General features: G+C 41.4%; 1 protein-coding gene across 10 annotated transcripts in view; it reads left to right on the top strand.

Annotated features, from left to right (window-relative positions):
* PAK1 (p21 (RAC1) activated kinase 1) overlaps positions 1 to 18,287 on the top strand; it is a 149,417-nt gene that overhangs the window by 58,065 nt on the left and 73,065 nt on the right. For 2 of the 10 annotated variants that reach the window (XM_038005438.2, XM_008020245.3), the window contains exon 1: positions 4,366 to 4,563. The exons of 5 other annotated variants lie outside the window; for them this stretch is intronic. The gene's annotated coding sequence lies outside the window, so the exon portion shown is untranslated. Of the gene's footprint in view, positions 1 to 2,701; positions 2,723 to 4,363; positions 4,564 to 18,287 lie in introns of those variants that run through there. 3 more of the 10 variants (XM_073019590.1, XM_008020240.3, XM_008020237.3) reach the window with 3 other exon arrangements.

Raw genomic sequence — 18,287 nt, 5'->3', positions numbered from 1 at the left:
TAATAATGATAATAATAATAATCTACAAAGAATACAAAAAAGCATTAGAATAAAGCTATAAAGAAAATATTGTTGTATAGCTGTACAATGTGCTTGTGTCTTAAGCCAAGTATTAACTACAATAGGGTCAAAAGGTTTGTTTGTTTGTTTGTTTGTTTGTTTTTTTGAGACAGAGTCTCGCTCTGTTGCCCAGGCTGGAGTGCAGTGGCCGGATCTCAGCTTACTGCAAGCTCCACCTCCTGGGTTTACGCCATTCTCCTGCCTCAGCCTCTCGAGTAGCTACAGGCACCCGCCACCACACCCGGCTAGTTTTTTTTTGTATTTTTTAGTAGAGATGGGGTTTCACCATGTTAGCCAGGATGGTCTCGATCTCCTGACCTTGTGATCCGCCTGTCTCGGCCTCCCAAAGTGCTGGGATTACAGGCTTTAGCCACCGTGCCCAGCCAAGTCAAAATGTTTTTAAAAAATTAAAAAGTTTATAAAGTAAAAAGTTATAGGAAGTTAAGGTTAATTTATTACTGACGAAAGAAAAAAAATTAAAGTTTAGTGCAGTCTAAACATATACTGTTTATAAAGTCTACCGTAGTGTACTATAATGTCCTAGGCCTTCCCATTCACTTAACACTCACTCACTGGCTCACCCAGAGAAACTTCCAGTCCTGCAAGTTTCATTCATGGTAAATGCCCTTTACAGATGTACTGGGTTTTTTTTGTTGTTGTTGTTTTTTAATCTTTTATGGCGTATTTTTACTATACTTTTTCTATGTTTATGTATGTTTAGATACATAAATACTATTGTGTTACAGTTGCCTAGTATTCAGTACAGTAACATGCTATACAAGTTTGTAGTCTCGGAGCAGTAGTAGGCTATACCATATAGGCTAGGTGTGTAGTAGGCTGTACCATCTAGGTTTGTATGTGTACACTCTGTGATGTTCACATAACAGTGAAATCACCTAATGACACCTTTCCCAGAATATATGCCTGTCATTAAGTGACACATAACTGTATTTAGCTTTGTAAGAAATTCCTAAACTGTCTTCCAAAGTGGTTGTACCATTTTGCATTCTCACCAGCAATGAATGAGAGAGTTCCTGTTGCTGCATATCCCTATCGCCATTTGGTGTTGTCAGTGTTTTGGATTTTAGTTATTCTAATAGATGTGTAGTAATACCTTATTGTTGTTTTAATTTGCGATTCTCTAATGATAAAAGATGCTGAGCATCTTTTCATACGCTTGTCATGTGTATATCTTCCTTGGTGAAGTGTCTGTTCAGATCTTTTGCCCAGCTTTTTTTTTCTTTAATTGGGTCACGTCTTATTGAGTTTTAAGAGTTCTATGTATATTTTGATACAAGCCTTTTATCAGATGTGTTTTCTCCCAGTCTATGGTTTGTTTCTTCATTCTCTTAACACTATATTTTGCAGAAATTTTAAATTTTAATCAAGTCTAACGTCAATTTTTTTCTTTCGTGGATCTTGCTTTTGGGGCTGTATCTAAAAAGTCATTGCCAAACCCAAGGTCATCTAGATTTTCCCCTACATTATATTTTAGACATTTTAGTTTTGCATTTTGCAAATGCAATGGTGTGTGATCCATTTTGAGTTAATTTTTGTGAAAAGCATAAAGTCTGTGTCTAGGTTCATTTTTTTGGATGTGGATGTCCAGTTCTAGCACAATTTATTGAAAAGACTGTCCTTTCTTCATTGAATTTCTTTTTCTCTTTTACAGTCAGTTAACCACATTTGTATGGGTCTATTTTGGGCTATTTACTTCAATTCCACTGATCTGTTTATCTATTTTTTTCGTTAATACCACATTGTCATTATCACTGTAGCTTTATAGTAACTCAGTCTTCCAATAGATATCAATATAGTTATATCTATAAAAATATATTGCCTAGGCCACATCCCAGACCAACCGAGTCAGAATCTCTGCTGGGTCTCTAGTATATTTACACATATTTAAAGCTTTCCAGGTTATTCTGGTGGACGGGGGAATTGAAAGCCACCATACTAAACCATAAAATCATCAACTCCTTGAAGATGTGGTTCTGTTCACTTATGTGTCTATCGCCAGTGACTTGCACAGGATGCTTAAATAGTTGTTGAATGAACAAACGAGTAAAAGAACTGGAAGTATTTATCTTGGAGAAGAGAGAAAGTGGAGGGGCATAATAAATTAGCTTACATACATACATACATAGTTGCAAGCCTTTAATGTGACCTGCCCTGGAGGACGTTGCTCCTGGAGCAGAATTAGAAATTTACAGAGAGCCACCTGGCTGAATGTGAGGAAACACTGCCTCATAGTGCTAGTGGAAAGTGAGCTCCTCATTCCTGCATGTATTTCAGAAAAGCCTGGAAGACCATCCAAAGGGGATGCTGAATGGAGTGGGAAGTTGAGTAAGATAAGTTGCTATGATTATTGATTATTAGTTTGAAAAGCTATGTCTAAGGCAGAGGACTACTTCTGGCTCTCATTCACCCTGTGTAAATTGGGATGAAGGACATGGTGTGGGGTTAAAAAAAATCTTAAAATGACTTTGAAGCTGAATCCTCAGACTACAGCAACTCTCCGGGTCTCTATTATTGACCAATTCTTTCTTTTTTTTTTTTTTTCCTTTTTCTTTTTTTGAGATGGAGTTTCGCTCTTGTTGCCCAGACTTGAGTCCAGTGGTGCGATCTCGGCTCACTGCAACTTCTGCCTCCCGGGTTCAAGGTATTCTCCTGCCTCAGCCTCCCGAGTAGCTGGGATTACAGGTGCCCGCCACCACCCAGCTAATTTTTTGTATTTTTAGTAGAGACGGGGTTTCACCATGTTGGCCAGGCTGGCCTTGAACTCCTGAGTATTTACCAGATGTGTGGTCTTGGGGAAGTCACTGACTTCTTTCACCCATCATATTCTGTTTTCCACCAAGTTCTGCTGCTGCTTCTTCCAAGCTGTGTCTTTAGAAAATATGCTTGCTTCTTTTTACATTATCTTACAATATGTTAGTCTAAATCATTACCATTTTCTGTTGCCTGAACCTCTGAGAGAATTTATTATCTTGTTTCTTATTTCCACTCCTACCCCCTTTCTCCACTGAACAGCCAGTGATCTTTTAAAAAATGTAAGTTAGAGTTTGTCATTATGTTTTCAAACCTTTCAAAGCCTTCCCACTGATAAAACCTGGAACAAAAGCCTAACTCCTAATTATGACCCGAAAGACACCGCATAATCTGACTTCTGTCATGCCTCTTAAGAGCAAGGTTTGGGAGGGGGCAGAGTGAGGTAATACTACCTCCTAGGGAGCATTTGCAAATGTGTGAAGGTGTGTTTTATTGTTTTAGTAATTGCGAGGCACTACTAGAGGCACTACTAGTCTGGGCCATGTTGGTAAATGTTCTATAATGTGTTGTTCAGCTCAGGTTCCATCACAATGCCTGATACACAATAGTTGGTTAAAAAATATTGTATGAGCCCTGGACATTTTCCCTGGACCTCCGTTTTGACATATGTGAATTGGTATAGTGCCTACTTCATAAGGTTGTTTTGAGAGAGACATAACATTTATAAAGTACCTGGTACACGATAATTCTTAATAAATGGTAGCAGTGACCAGGTGTGGTGGCTCACGCCTGTAATCTGCAGTTTGGGAGGCCAAGGCAGGAGGATTGCTTGAGAACAGGATTTGAGACTAGCCTGGGCAACATGGCAAACCCCATCTGTACAAAAAAATACAAAAATAACGGGGTGTGGTGGCAGGTACCTGTAGTCCCAGCTACTTGGGAGGCTGAGGTGGAAGGATCACCTGAGCCCGGGAAGGTCAAGGCTGCAGTGAGCCAAGATCCAACCACTGCACTTCAGCCTGGGCACCCAGCAAGACTGTCTCAAAATAATAATAATAATAATAATAATAATAATAATAATAATGTAGCAGCTGCAGCTGCTGAGCTTTCTTTGCTTAGAAGCAGTTATAGGGGCCCACCTAGCGTTCTTCCTGGAGCATTAGAATTAGAACCTGGCACGTTTGGGGAGGGGAGAGGTGTATCTCTTTCCCTGAGGCCTAATGTGAATCCTAAGTCTGACCTGAGGAATCCTAGAAGAGACTCCTCTATACTCAGCTGTAGAAACTAAGGCACAGAGGAGCTCTGGTTGTCTTCCTTGACTCTGGAGCTCACACAGGATTCTGACAAGCCCTGGAAAACCTGGCCCTGGAGAGAAATTACCTCCTGCTGGAGACTGGGTGGGAAGAATAGCTGAGACGGTGGGAAGATAGCCGTCTCCCCGCCCTCAGCTCTGCTTTGCAGAAAAGGAGAAGCGCGCGGCTTCCTCCCGCCTCCTTCCCTCCTTTCTTCCCCCGCCCCTTCTGTTTCGCCAACCCCGACGCGGCGCCTTCGCTGCCGCCCTGCGAGGGCGCGAGCGTGCTGCACCTCGGGAGCTGGCGGCTGAGCTGCCAGGAGCCCAGCCCGGCCGAATCGAGCGGAGCCGGTGGGGCAGGGGCCTTGTGGGTACCCGGCTGGGCAGGGAGAGCGACGGAAACAATCCCCAGAGATGCCGGGGCCAGCCTTTTCCACCAGGTAATGCCAGCCCTGCCTGGGGCTCCCCTAGCTGGGCCGGGTTCTGGGGGATCTCCTCCGGCTTTCGGAGAATGGTGACACGGGATCCAGTAGATTTTGAGGGGTGTCTTACTTTCCTCTTACCTTAAGGGACCTAAATGAGAGAAGGGGCTGAGGGTGGAACCTTTAGATGAGCCCACCCAGGGCTAGGCCTGCACTGGAATCAGAGCTCTGCCCAGGGAAGGGTGTGAAGGGGAAGCTGCGCCTTTGGGGAACTGCTCTGCCTCAGAAGCTCTGCTCCTTTGCAAGCCACCTTCTACTTGGTGGCCAACGTGGTGCTTTCCTCTGCTTTGGCTTAGTCGGTGGCCTGCTGGGACTGTGGGGGCTTTTCTCTGTTAAGAGGTTGAATGAACTGGGAGGGAGGAGACTAGGGGGACTGGTCCTGTTCAGACATCCTCTGTGGCTTGAGTTGCCATATCTGTGCAGTGAAGGACTTGACATTGTTTGTTACTTTGGCTTTTCCAGACCATCAAACCATCTTTTGGAAAGGTGAGCTGGTTTAAAGTGCTAAAATGGGCTGCAGAGATATCCCTCCCTCAACACTGTAGAAGAGAGGAGAACTTGGGAAGTAGACTTTGGTATCCTGTCTTCCAGCCAGCCTTTCGAATGGCATCTTGCTGGTTCTTCAGGGGCAAAGCAAAGACTGAGAATGCTGATGCTTATTTTAGTATAGTGCGTAGGTGCGTTAGGTGTAGGGAGGTAGGGTTGGGAAGTAGAAGGTCAAGGTATGTTAATGCTTCTAAACTGGCCAGTTTTTCTGTCCTTATATATAAAGTTGCTTTAAACTAGACTCTCTTCTCTGGAGCCCCTTCCTTATTCTGCTAAGTTAATGACAGACGTGCCTGTGGTAATATCTTAATCACTATAATTCCTTCCTTCTTTATTACCTGGCACCAAGAAGCTCATGTCAGGCCCGATAATAACCTACTTTGATTATTTTGGACCTCTTTCCTCCCCCTAGTTTTTTCATGACTCTATGTCTTCCTCTCCTCGCTTTTCTATTTCCTCCTCCTTATCATTTTTCCTGCCCCCTGCCTACCTTTTCTCCTGCCATCCCCTTCACCCTTCCTCCTCCCCTCTTGCTTCCCCTTTTGTATTTCTCCCCCTGTGTTGCCAGTTTTTCCTTCCCTCTCTTGGATCCTCCCCCTCTTGATTAGGCTTTCTTCTCTTTTCAAAAATTTTTGGTTAAGCTTTCTCATTATTTGTAGGTTACTGGTTTGTAGAGACCTTTTCTGTGTTTGTGAGGTCCAAACATTGTTTTCTACCTAACTCATCTGCTTCTAGCTTTTACCTCCAAATTTTATCTTCCCCAGGTACCATTCTCTCTCTTTACTGCCTCTGTGCCTTGCTTTGGGCCTGCCAAGAAGCACTCGCTCTTCCTGCATTTGTTTCCTATCTTTTCTGGTAGTGGTGGGGCAGCAGGTAGGCAGTAGGGAATAAGCAAGATGGGAAATGGGGGGCCTGAGTGGGAGGAGAGCAAGAATGTCAAGTAGTGCTGGGCAGAGGCTCAAGTTCCCTTTAGTGAGATGAGTGACTGGGAGGACCAGAAACTCTGGCAGCTGTGAGATAGCTGTGGAGGAAAGGAGGTAGCTCAGGGAAGAGGAGGGAGGATAGCAGGGATGGGTTGGAGGGACAGGCGGAGGAGGCCTGGAGGAGAAGACAGTGCTTCTTTGAAGAAGACGGTGGCCTGGACAAGATAGATAGGGGTTATTTGGGGTAGGGCTGTGTATAGAAAGAGAAAGATTATAGTCTGGGAAAGGGGACTGTATAGGTTAATTATCTTCCCCTTTGATTACTGTCTTTTTGAACTGATTTCTACTCAGCAAATTTTTTTTTAGTTAAAAAATTTGAAAGAATTTACCATGTTTATCATGTTTAAAGTGTACAGTTCAGTTTCAGTAAGTACATTTATATCTTTTTTTCCCCCTTCCTCCTCCTCACTCCTTTTCCTGGCCTTTGGTAACCACCAGTCTACTCTGTATCATCATGAGATCTACTTTTTTACCTCCCACATATGAATGAGAACATGTGATATTTGTCTTCCTGTATCTGGCTTTTTTTTAATCTGAAAAAATGGCGTCCAGTGTCATCCATGTTGCTGCAAATGACAGGATTTTATTCTTTTTTATGGCTGAATAATATTCCATTGTACTTAACTGTACAGTTCAGTTTCAGTAAGTACATTTATATCCTTTTTTCCCCCTTCCTCCTCCCTACTCCCTTTTCTGGCCTTTGGTAACCACCAGTCTACTCTGTATCATCATAAGATTCATCTTTTTACCTCCCACATAAACATTTACCATGTTGGGGTAAATGACAGGATTTCATTCTTTTCTATGGCCGAATAATATTCCGTTGTGTGTATATATACATATATATATGTATACATTTTCATTTTGGCTGTTATAAATAGTGCTACAGTGTTCATGGGAGTATGATATCTTTCATATATTGATTTGCTTTCTTTTAGATATATACTCAATAGTGGAATTGCTGAATCACATGGTTGTTCTATTTTTAGTTTCTGAGGAACCTCCATGCTATTCTCCATAGTGGCTCCACTTATTTACATTTTCACCAACAGCATATGAGGGTTCCTTTTTCTCCCCATCCTTGCCAGCATCTATTATTGCCTGTCTTTTTCTTTTTCTTTTCTTGAGACAGGGTCTTGCTCTGTTGCCCAGGCTGGAGTGCAATGGTATGATCATAGCCTACTGTAGCTTCAACCTCCCAGGCTCAAGCAGTCTCCTACCTCAGCCTCTGAAGTAGTTGGAACTGCAGGCACATGCCAGCATGCTGGCTAATAAAAAAAAAAAAAAATTTTTTTTAGAGGTGTGGTCTCCCTATGTTGCCCAGGGTGGTCGTGAACTCCTGGGCTCAAGTGATCTACCTGCCTTGGCCTCCCAAAGTGTTGGGATTATAGGCATGAGCTATCATGCCCAGCCTTTGCCTGTCTTTTTGATATAAGCCATTTTAACTGGAGTGAGATGATACTACATTATGGTTTTGATTTGCATTTCTCTGATGTTAGTGATGTTGAGCATTTTTTTCATGTACCTGTTGGACATTTGTATGTCTTGTTATGAAAAACATCCATTCAGATCTTTGCAAGTTTTTAAATTGGATTACTTGTTTTTTTTTTTTTTTTTTTTTTTTTTTTTTTTGCTATTTAGTTGTTTGAGCACCTTATATATTCTGGTTATTAATCCTTTGTCAGATGGATAGCTTACAAATATTTTCTCCCATTTTGTGGGTTGTCTCTTCACTTTGTTAATCAACAAAATTTTTGTGAGCTCTGTCCTTAAAGTCGGGGAGTTAGAAGGAAAGCCGAGATGAGAATGACAAAGTTGCTGTTTTATTGACACTCTCTGTCAGAATGTGGAATGTGTGTGTGTGTGTGTGCGTGTATTTATATATATTTCTCCATAGTGGCTCTACTAATTTACATTTTCGCCAACAGCATATGAGGGTTCCTCTTTCTCCCTGTCCTTGCCAGTATCTATTATTGCCTGTCTTTTTCTTTTTCTTTTCTTAAGACAGGATCTTGCTCTGTTGCCCAGGCTGGAGTGCAATGGTACAATTATGGCCTACTGTAGCTTCAACCTCCCAGGCTCATTATAGTAATTATGGTACTAGGTTGGTGGGGATACAAAAATTAAAACTGGCCTCAGTTGCTGCCCTCAAATGCAGGTCAAGGAATGTGGAAGCCCATGTGGTAAGTATTGTAGAAGGAAGCAGAAGGGGCTGTAATAATGCAGAAGAGGGCACTTTTGATTTAGCAAGACAGTGGCAGAGCTAGGACCTAAACTTAAGTCTTCTCTGAAGGTGATTATCTATTCTCTTATACCCTGTTATCTCCTGAGTTTGTGTATACATACAGTGTACAAGGAGTTTTCCTATCTCCTCTTTTCTGCCTACTTTTGGGGGAAGACTCTAGGTACTGCTGACATGAAAAAAAGAACAATCCCATGTGGCAGGTCACTGTGCCATGGCCAAACAACACTCATTACCTTGCAAGGGAAACAGACTTCGTCCCTGTTAACTTCTGGCTTGAGGCCACTTGGGTGACTATGTGCTGAGCTCCCTCTATGAGTCATTTGATCTCTTCCTTCCTTTCCTCCCTGTTCCATTTTCTTAAATTCAATTTCTGGTGGGGTGTAGAGTCCAGAGACCAGATGCAGCTAGGCTAGGCATTTTTACTTCCACTGGCCTCTGTAGAATAGGGATTTAACACCTCATATGGTTGGTGAGGATCAGATGAAATCATGAATGTGTGAAAATGCTTTGTAAAGTGCTGTATAGATGTTATTTTGGTTGTTCCCGAATGCATTTTCAAGCTGTGAAAAAATGCTCAGATGCTATAGCCTGAAAGCCTAGGGTTGCCACTGACAGGCAAGAATAGACATCAAGATTTACTACACCCTTTCTCTGCCCTCGAAAGATTCACAGACTAATAGGAGAGGATTGAGCCTCAATCCTCAATGAGTAAAGGAAAAGGAGTGGGGTAGATAGGGCTTTGGGACTGGTAATGAGCTCCATGGTCAAACAGAGACTGTGAAGTATGTGCTTTATTTAAAGTCGAACAGATAGTAGGTGGCAATTATAAAAGATACTTTTAGTGACTTCTTATGATGTAACAAAAAAAGGGGAAGGGGGACTTAAAAGTAGATTGACTTCAGTTCAAATCCTGGTTCTACCACTTACTGTTACCTGATTTTTAATATTTTTATGCTTCATATATAAAAATGGAAGATATTTATACCTACTTTGAAGGGTTATTATAAAGCTTAAAAATAATCATATAAAAAAGAAAAAATAATAATTATATAGTAGGCACTTAATAGCTATACTTACTCTACAAGTCCCCTGACTCCTAGGCTATTAAGTGCCCCTCTTCTGGATTCATGCAGCACCTATGTCTTTCCTCTCACCACTCAATAGTGGCAGTTACCATATTGTATTGTTATTGTGGTTAATGTGTCTACCTTTCCCATTAGTCTGTGAGATTTTTGAGGGCAGAGACAGGGTCTAGTAAATTTTGGTGTCGATACTGGGTGTCTACTCTTTTTTTTCCTTTGAGATAATGTCTCTCTCTGTCGCCCAGCCTGGAGTGTAGTGGAGCAATCTCAGCTCACTCACTGCAGACTTGACCTTTTGGCTCAAGCAATCCTCCCACCTCAGCCTCCTGAGTAGCTGGGACTACAGGTGCAAGCCACCACACCTGGCTAGCTTTTGTATTTTTTGTAGAGACAGGGTTTCACCACATTGCCCAGGCAGATCTCAAACTCCTGAGCTCTGGTGATCCACCCACCTCAGCCTCCCCAAAGTGCTGGGATTACAGGCATGAGCCACCGTACCTGGCCCTGAGTGCTAACTCTTGCCAAGTCCTGTTTAGTTGCTGAGTATACATTGGTAAGCACAGCAGACTTACAAAAGCATACCGTTGCTCCTTTACAAAGCTTATCGTTTATTGAGGGAGATGTATAATAAGTAAACGAATATAATTACAACTCATGATGATGCTGTAAAAACCAAGAGTTCCATTTGGTCTTGTTAGATTTGAGGTACTGATGAGAAACGCAGGTGGAGTTGTCTAGTAGATGGTTTTTAGGCTGAAAGAGAGCTGTTTGTCTAGAGATCAAAACTTGGGCATCATCAGCGTATTAATATGTAAAGCCATGAGAATGGAGGAAATAATCTTGGGGAAAGTGTAGTGTATCAGTAAGGAAGGCTCTGAGCAACGAAGGTCCCAAGCCTTGGATGTGTGAATGATAGCTGGAGAAGGAGGATTATGCAAAAGAGATAGGAATAGACAGAAAGATGAAAGGAAAGCCAAGTGAGTGTACTTCCCTAGAAGCCAAGAAAGTAGAGTATTTGAAAGAGAAGAGAGGTCAATTACATTTAATGCTGCCAAGATACTGAGTAATGTGAGGACAGAAAAATAAGCATTTATTTTGGCAAGATGGGGATAACTGATAATCTTGACAAGACTGCTTTTGATGAAATGGTAGATTGTTAGTTGGCAAACAGAAAGGGAGGAAGTGGAGATAGTTTAAGTAGACAGTTGTTCTGAGAAGTTTTGCTACGAAGGGGAGCAGAGAAATAGGTGGTATTTGGAGGAGGATGTGGGTGTCAAGGGAAAGGGGTGTGTGTGTGTGTGTGTGTGTGTGTGTGTGTGTGTGTGTGTCTCTGTCTGTCTGTCTGTCTGTCTGTCTTTGAATAGGAGACACCAGAACTTGTTTATATTCACCCAGTATTTCTCAGATCAGTCCAGAAATTTAGATATCATCTTAATTTTTCCTTTTTTTTTTTTTTATCACATGCTGTATCTAATCTTTAAACCATTTGACTCTACCTTCAATATGTATCTGCCTTTGAATTACTTCTCTCCCCCTATTGCCAGTCATCAAAGCCACCATTTGTTCTCACCTGGATTATTGTAATGACTACCTAATGGGATCTCCACTTCTGCATTGTTCCCCTGCAGCCTATTCTCCTCTGCTGCTTGAGTGGTTTATTTATTTATTTATTTATTTATTTATTTATTTATTTATTGAGACGGAGTCTCGCTCTGTCGCCCAGGCTGGAGTGCAGTGGCCAGATCTCAGCTCACTGCAAGCTCCGCCTCCCGGGTTCATGCCATTCTCCTGCCTCAGCCTCCCGAGTAGCTGGGACTACAGGCTCCCGCCACCGTGCCCGGCTAGTTTTTTGTATTTTTAGTAGAGACGGGGTTTCACCATGTTAGCCAGGATGGTCTCGATCTCCTGACCTCGTGATCCGCCCATCTCGGCCTCCCAAAGTGCTGGGATTACAGGCTTGAGCCACCGCGCCCGGGCGAGTGGTCTATTTAAAAACATAAATCAGATCAGTGCTCAAAACCCGTCAGTGTCTTTCCACATTTGCTGCAAAAGCCAAATGTATTGTGGCCTATAAAGTTCTACACAGTCTGACCTCTGGTTACATCTCTGATCTCAGTCCCTTACCACATTTCTCTTTGTTTACTCAGCTTTAGTCTTGCCAATCTTTTTGCTGTTTTACGTGCCCAATATATTCTCATCTAAGACATTTGTAGTTATTACTCCCTCTGCTTAAAATGCTTTTCCAGATATTACTATGATTTGCTGTCTCATTTAATTGAGGTCTTAAGTAACTGTTTCTCAGAGAAGCATGTCTTGATTATCTTATGTACCATACCCCATGCATGCCCCTCCCCCAATAGTCACACATACACATAGACTTGCTATTGTGTATTTATTTGTGTATTTCTCTGTCTGCATCTCTTACTAGACCATAAACTCTAAGAGCATAAGGCCTTTCTCTTATTCAACTGGATTAGTATTGGTACTTGGTAGATGCTCGATAAATGTTTGTTGAATGACTGAATATATCTAACAGAGAGGGAAAGGTTGACATAGCTGAAACAGCAGATTATACCAGGTGAGAAGGAGTGAAGGAATACAGGGATAAGAGAGAATTGGCTCTGGATGAGAGGAAGAACACCTCCTTCATTGTAACTGGAAGGAAGAAGGAGAACATGGATGCAGATACAGGGAGGCACATAGATTTGAGGGTAGGAAGATGTAGTTCTTCTGCCAAGATTTCTATTTTCTCATTGAAAGTAAGCTCATTGGCTGGGCGCAGTGGCTCACGTCTGTAATCTCAGCACTTTGGGAGGCCGAGGCAGGGGATCACCTGAGGTCAGGAGTTCAAGACCAGCCTGGCCAATATAGTGAAACCCGGTCCCTACTAAAAATAAAAAGTTAGCCTGGTGTGGTGGTGGGCGCCTGTAGTCCCAGCTACTCGGGAGGCTGAAGCAGGAGAATCACTTGAATCCCCGAGGCAGAGGGTGCAGTGAGCTGAGATTGTACCACTGCACTCCAGCCTGGGCAACAGAGTGAGACTCCATCTCAAAAAAAAAAAAAAAAGAAAAGAAAAGAAAAAAAGGAAAAAGAAAAGAAAGTAAGCTCATTAGCTAAAGGGAAGGACTATTGGAAAATCCTATTGAATTCCCATTTGAGGTAGGGTAATCATATGTAGGAAAGTGTCTTAGCCTATTTTGTGTTGCTATGATAGAACACCACAGACTAGGCAATTTCTGAAGAAAGGAAACATATTTATTAAAGTTCTAGAGCTGGGAAGTCCAAGGTACCTGCATCTGGTGAGGGCCTTCTTGCCATGTCATTCCATGGAAGAAGGTGGAAGGGCAAGAGAGCAAGAGTAACAAGGGAAGGGGGGTGAACTCATCCTTTTGATCAGGAACCCACTCTCTTGATAACTAATTTACGCCTATGATAGTAACATTAATCCATTCATGAGGCCAGAGCCCTCATGATCCAATCACCTTTTAAAGATCTCACCTCTCAACAGTTGCGGTGAGGGTTAAATTTCCAATACTTGTACTTTGGGGGACACATTCAAACCAAAGCAGAAGGTAATCATAACTTTCAAGTGAAAGCGGTTAACTGGATTTTGTAATGTTCTCTAGGACATTTGGCTGCTTCAGTATAATGACAGTTGGGAGAAAGTTGAGTTCAACTATCCCAAAGCTGGGATTTTGCCAGTTAAATTTTGGAAAAGGAGAAAAGGGCAAGGTGTTGATAGTTTTTGATGTTTGAGTAATTTTGATGGACCATGATTAGATAAAGAGAGAGAAAAAGGCAGGGGACTGCTGGATAGTTTATTGGAGCTCAAATTGAAGTCTAGGAATTGTGGAAATTCTTGAGTAAGTGCATGGATAGGAGGTTGTATCTGAAGTGTATATGATTCATTCTAGATATTGGAATTGTTGCACATTTTGGTGATAAGATCCCAGGTGTAATCATGAGAGTATTGGCTAACTTGGACTGTAGGTCAGAAAATGGAGTGACTAGGGTGTTGACATGATCATCATCGTGGCTGTTGACGTCACCTAGAATGATGACTAGAGGGGTTCAGAAGAAGACTGAAGCAGGAACTAAAGCCTTTCAGTAGGAGTAACCAGAAAGTGATTAGTAGGCTGCAAAGACGTGTAATAGCAGCCAGTGGAAGCTACTCAAAGGAAAATATAGGTTTTTACAAGAGGGAGAGAAAGACATAGTTTGGAAATGGCACTGAAAATTAAGGACAACACTGATAAGTAGGGTGTAAGAGGGAAAACAGCCTCCAGTTGAGAGGGCTTCTCCAGATTTCTTTTAAGGTAAAGGAGCAGAGGAGTGTTAGCCAGTGGCAAATGAGGAGTTCCAGAGGGAATAGTGGAAAGGTTTCAGAGTCAGAACAGGGGGAGAGAATTTGGTCAGGTTAGAGGGTTCACAGAAAAGGTTGGAGATGAGAGTTTGAGTGATCATGGATGACTGAGGTAAATGAAAACTGTAGGATCGATTGATTGATTTAGTCCTAATTACCTTTTAAAGGAGGGAGACAATCCCATTTTCATGCTATGGTTTTTGACACTTTGAGATAAACTATTCCGTTGAGACAACATGTGGCAATGTGGGAAATCCAGAACATGTTCAGGCAGAGGTTGGCTGGAAGGTCAACCAACTAGGAGACAGTACAGTAGATTCCATTGTTTCCTGGGAGGTTGAACGGAGTGGCCCCTTTATGATTCCTTCCAGCTCTCAGATTATAAGGGCCTCAACTTTATCATTGCAGGTCATCCAATGGGAGGTTTGGAGGTTTGAAGGTTAAATTTGAATTTTTGCCTTAATTATTGGGAATAACTCAACTGGGGTTGCAGATTAGGAATTTCCCAAGATGGTAGGCAGAGGATTATAAGACCTGTAAGTACTGGTTTCTGAAAGTAACTCTAGTGACTGTCTGCAAGGTGGTAGGAGTGAGAAAGTTGCGTAGGTGTGGATGGGGGTGGGGAGGATTAGAGGTATAGAGCCAGCCTAAGAGAACTTCAGTCTCTCACTCTAAATTTCTCTGGCCTTTCCACTTCACTTTGCTGCCTCTCATTCTTCTCTAATTGTAGGAAGCCTCCCAGATACAGTCACTTGTTCATTCTGTCTCAAATTATGTAATTAGTGTAGAAAGAGAGTTTTCAAGAGAATAATCAGAAGCTAGTAATATTTTTATCACTCATTTAGTGATCTTAGGTAAATTGCATATCCCTATAGGTTCCAGGTTCCCATAAAATAAAGGTTTTTATTTTATAAAAATAAAACTGGCTGGTTCTTCAGGATCCTTTTAGCTCCTGTGTTTTTTCTGCTAATCCGGGCTGCCTTAGTCAGTGAACCTTGGCTGATTACCAGGTGTGTAACAGCTCAGCCTGGGGGTGTAGAGATTAAACAAACTTCAATTTTTTCCCTTGAGTTATTCATGGCCTGGTGAGGACAAGAAGCATGGATTATGGTTGATATGATGAAATTTGGAAATTGTTGCATAGAAGTACATATAAAATGCTATTACATTTCGGGAGCAGAAGTAGTGGGATCTGTTAAATTTGGGGGAAAGATAGAGGTGAGGGGCTTCTGTGAAGGTTGCATAGGGGAAGTGAGTCAGGTTGGGTCTTGAAGAATGAGTAGGAGTTTATTTGGCAGACAAGTTGGGACATTTTAGGCAGAGAAAACAGCATAGGCAAAGGCAGGAACATGAAAGCATAGTAAGCTAGAATGACATGTTTAGGAAATAGTAGAGATGAAACTAGAAATATAAGTGGGGGAAGGGAACAGATATTTATTGAACATTTATTTTGTGCCTGGCAGCATGCTAGGTGCTTTTATATATGCTTGTTAATTCTCATGATAACTCTATAAAGTAGGTAGTCTTGTTTGTGCTTTACATAAAAGGAAACTGAGGATCAGAAAGTAAAGTAGCTTTCCTAACCGCCCAGAAACAGCCAACAGTTTTCCTCCCTGCTGCTCTAGCAGTTGTTGCTAAACCAGAGCAAGTGGCTGGGCTGCATAGTGGGAGTATCTTTGACATGTTAGGAGGACATCCCTCAGCAAATTCAAGACTGCAGCATTCCAGTCCCCTGCCAAAGAAAACCTCCTGGCACAGTATAATTAAAGATCAGATTCTCATAACCAGGCCTCAAGGGCATACAGTACTCCCCAGTTCTGGATGGAGTGTTGATCATGCCAGTTGCAGCTGCTGTGGGCTGTTTGGACTAAGAAGTGTGATTAGTATATGGAACAGGTTTTATTTCTTCTCGAGTTAATATTAGAGGTTACCTAGTCCTTTCTTTTGCCTCTAGAGTCAACAGTGTAGTGTGGTGTAGTGGTTCTATCACCACACAGGCCTAACTTCAGGTTCCTGCCTCTGCTGCCCACTAGCTGTATGGCCCTGGGTGACTGGCAGCATCTTTGAAACTTTGCTACTTCTTCTGATTTGTTTACTGTTCTGCATGCATAGCTTGTCAAACAGTAGATGATGAATAAATATTTGCACTGATGAATGAGAAAAATGATACCAGATAGACTTCTAAGTTTTCTGTAAACTCCAAAGTGTGATCTAATGTTAGTGATTATTAAAACAGCCCCAAATAATGCTAAAATCCTAGTTGTAAAAATGGTTAATCCTGAAGGTTTTCTGAGGAAACTATTTCTAGAATTTTAGCAACTCTATTAGGCAGTGTAGAAGACTCTCTTAAACTCCAGGTCTTGTTGTGTGACTTGGACTAAGCACCAGAATTCATTTATCTTCTCTGGTGCTTAGTCCCATTGTGTGAACTCAAGGCATCACTGAGTCCTCAGTGCAGATGGGTAGCAGATGGTCTCCTCCTCCACGCAATACCTCTTTTCTCATTGTCATCTCTCCACAGCCTTGTTTTTTAATTAAAAGCCCCATCTTTTATTTTTAACATGGGGCATTTATTGCACAATTCCAGAGCTGTTTAGAATGGACCATTTTTCTGACTAGTGCTCTATGTGGTGCATAAAAGACCTGCTGTGATCTGCACTGTTCCACTTTTTCAGTCTCCCATTTTATTCTTTTATGTTGCGTTCTGCCACACTGTACTCTCACATTTATGTTATTCTGTGGTCTAGATGCATTTGCCATCATCTTTCTCCATGAAAATCACTCATTTATTGTCTCTTTTCTTTGGGCCAAGCACTATATACTAATGCCTGGACCTACCCCAGACCAATTAAATCAGTGACTCTAGGGGTAGAGTTCAAGCATTAATGTTTTCCTCCTCAACATTTTATTAGGAAAAATTTCAAACATTGAAAGAATCTTATAGTGAGTACCTGTGTACCCACCACCTAGATTCTCCTACCATTAACATTTTCATATACTAACTTTATCATATGCATTATATATTGACATGTATGTTATGTTATATCCCTGTTCATTAATCTTATTTCTTAAAAATGCATTTGAAAATAAATTGCAAATATTAATATACTTCTCCCCGAGTACTTCAGCACTGGTGTTAAACTTCAGCACCAGTGAGCTTTAAGAAAAAAGCTCACAGGGGATTCTAATAGCCTAGAGTTAAAAACCACTAGTCTGACCTATTTGTTCTTTAAGCTACTACTCTGAATACCACCTCTTTTCTTAAACTTCACTGATCACTCAAATTCAATTTAACCTTTCTTTCATGTGTGTTTGAACATTTTACTGTTTGTACTGTTCTACAGCACTATTCACAATTGACCTAGCATCGTGGTTTTCTAGGTTCCGCCTTCTGCTAACTAGATGGCGATAGCCTCTAGGGTCAGGTCATATTTTATTCATTACCTATCTGTCTATCTACCTATGTGCCTTCTTTCATCTATTTATTCTTGGTTTCTAGCATACATAGCACCTTACATATTTTTATATGTATTTTTTTTATATGTAAGGTGAACTGCACTTGAACTGCATTTGAATGAAGAACCTGCAACTGCAGCAAAAGGTGTATATAACTTTCATATGTGTTTACTTACATATTCTGGTTTTTTTTTTGATTGGAGGAATAAGAATTCATTTATCATTTCTGGTACTTAGGGTAGACTTTTAGTAAAAGTCAAGTCCAGCCCAAATGTGCTAATAATGTTTTTATATTTGCCATTGGCTAGATTTGACTAAACTAATCATAAATTGGAAGTAGCAGAACACAAAGGGGCTAGAATTACCTCAGGAACAGTATAGTTGGAAAATCCTTTGGCAGAGAGTTTAAAGATGAGGTCTGATAAAAAAAAAAAAAAAAAAACCAACTAAAAATAGACCTACCTTATGATCCAGCAATCCCATGGCTGGGTATCTACCCACAGGAAGGGAAATTAGTATATTGAAGAAATACCTGCACTCCTGTTTGTTGCAGCACTGTTCCCGATAGCTAAGATTTGGAAGCAATCACAGTGTCTATTTACAGTTGAAAGAATAAAGAAAATGTGGTACATATGCACAATGGAGTACTATTCAGCCACAAAAAAGAATGAGATCCTGTCATTTGCAACAACATGGATGGAACATGTACAATGGAGTACTATTCAGCCACCAAAAAGAATGAGGTCCTGTCATTTGCAACAACGTGGATGGAACTGAAGATCATTATCTTAAGTGAAATAAGCCAGGCACAGAAAGACAAACATCACATGTTCTCACTTATTTGTGGGATCTAAAAATCAAAACAATTGAACTAATGGACATAGATAATAGAAGGATGGTTACCAGTGGCTGGAAAGGGTAGTGGAGGGCTAGTGGAAAGCAAGGATGGTTAATGGGTACAAAAAAATAGAAAGAATAAATAAGACCTATTTTTTGATAGCACAGCA

Source organism: Chlorocebus sabaeus, chromosome 1, assembly GCF_047675955.1.
Source record: "Chlorocebus sabaeus isolate Y175 chromosome 1, mChlSab1.0.hap1, whole genome shotgun sequence".
Lineage (NCBI taxonomy): Eukaryota > Metazoa > Chordata > Mammalia > Primates > Cercopithecidae > Chlorocebus > Chlorocebus sabaeus.
The sequence above is the reverse complement of the archived record's forward strand: the minus strand, read 5'-3'. Positions and strand labels throughout refer to the sequence as shown.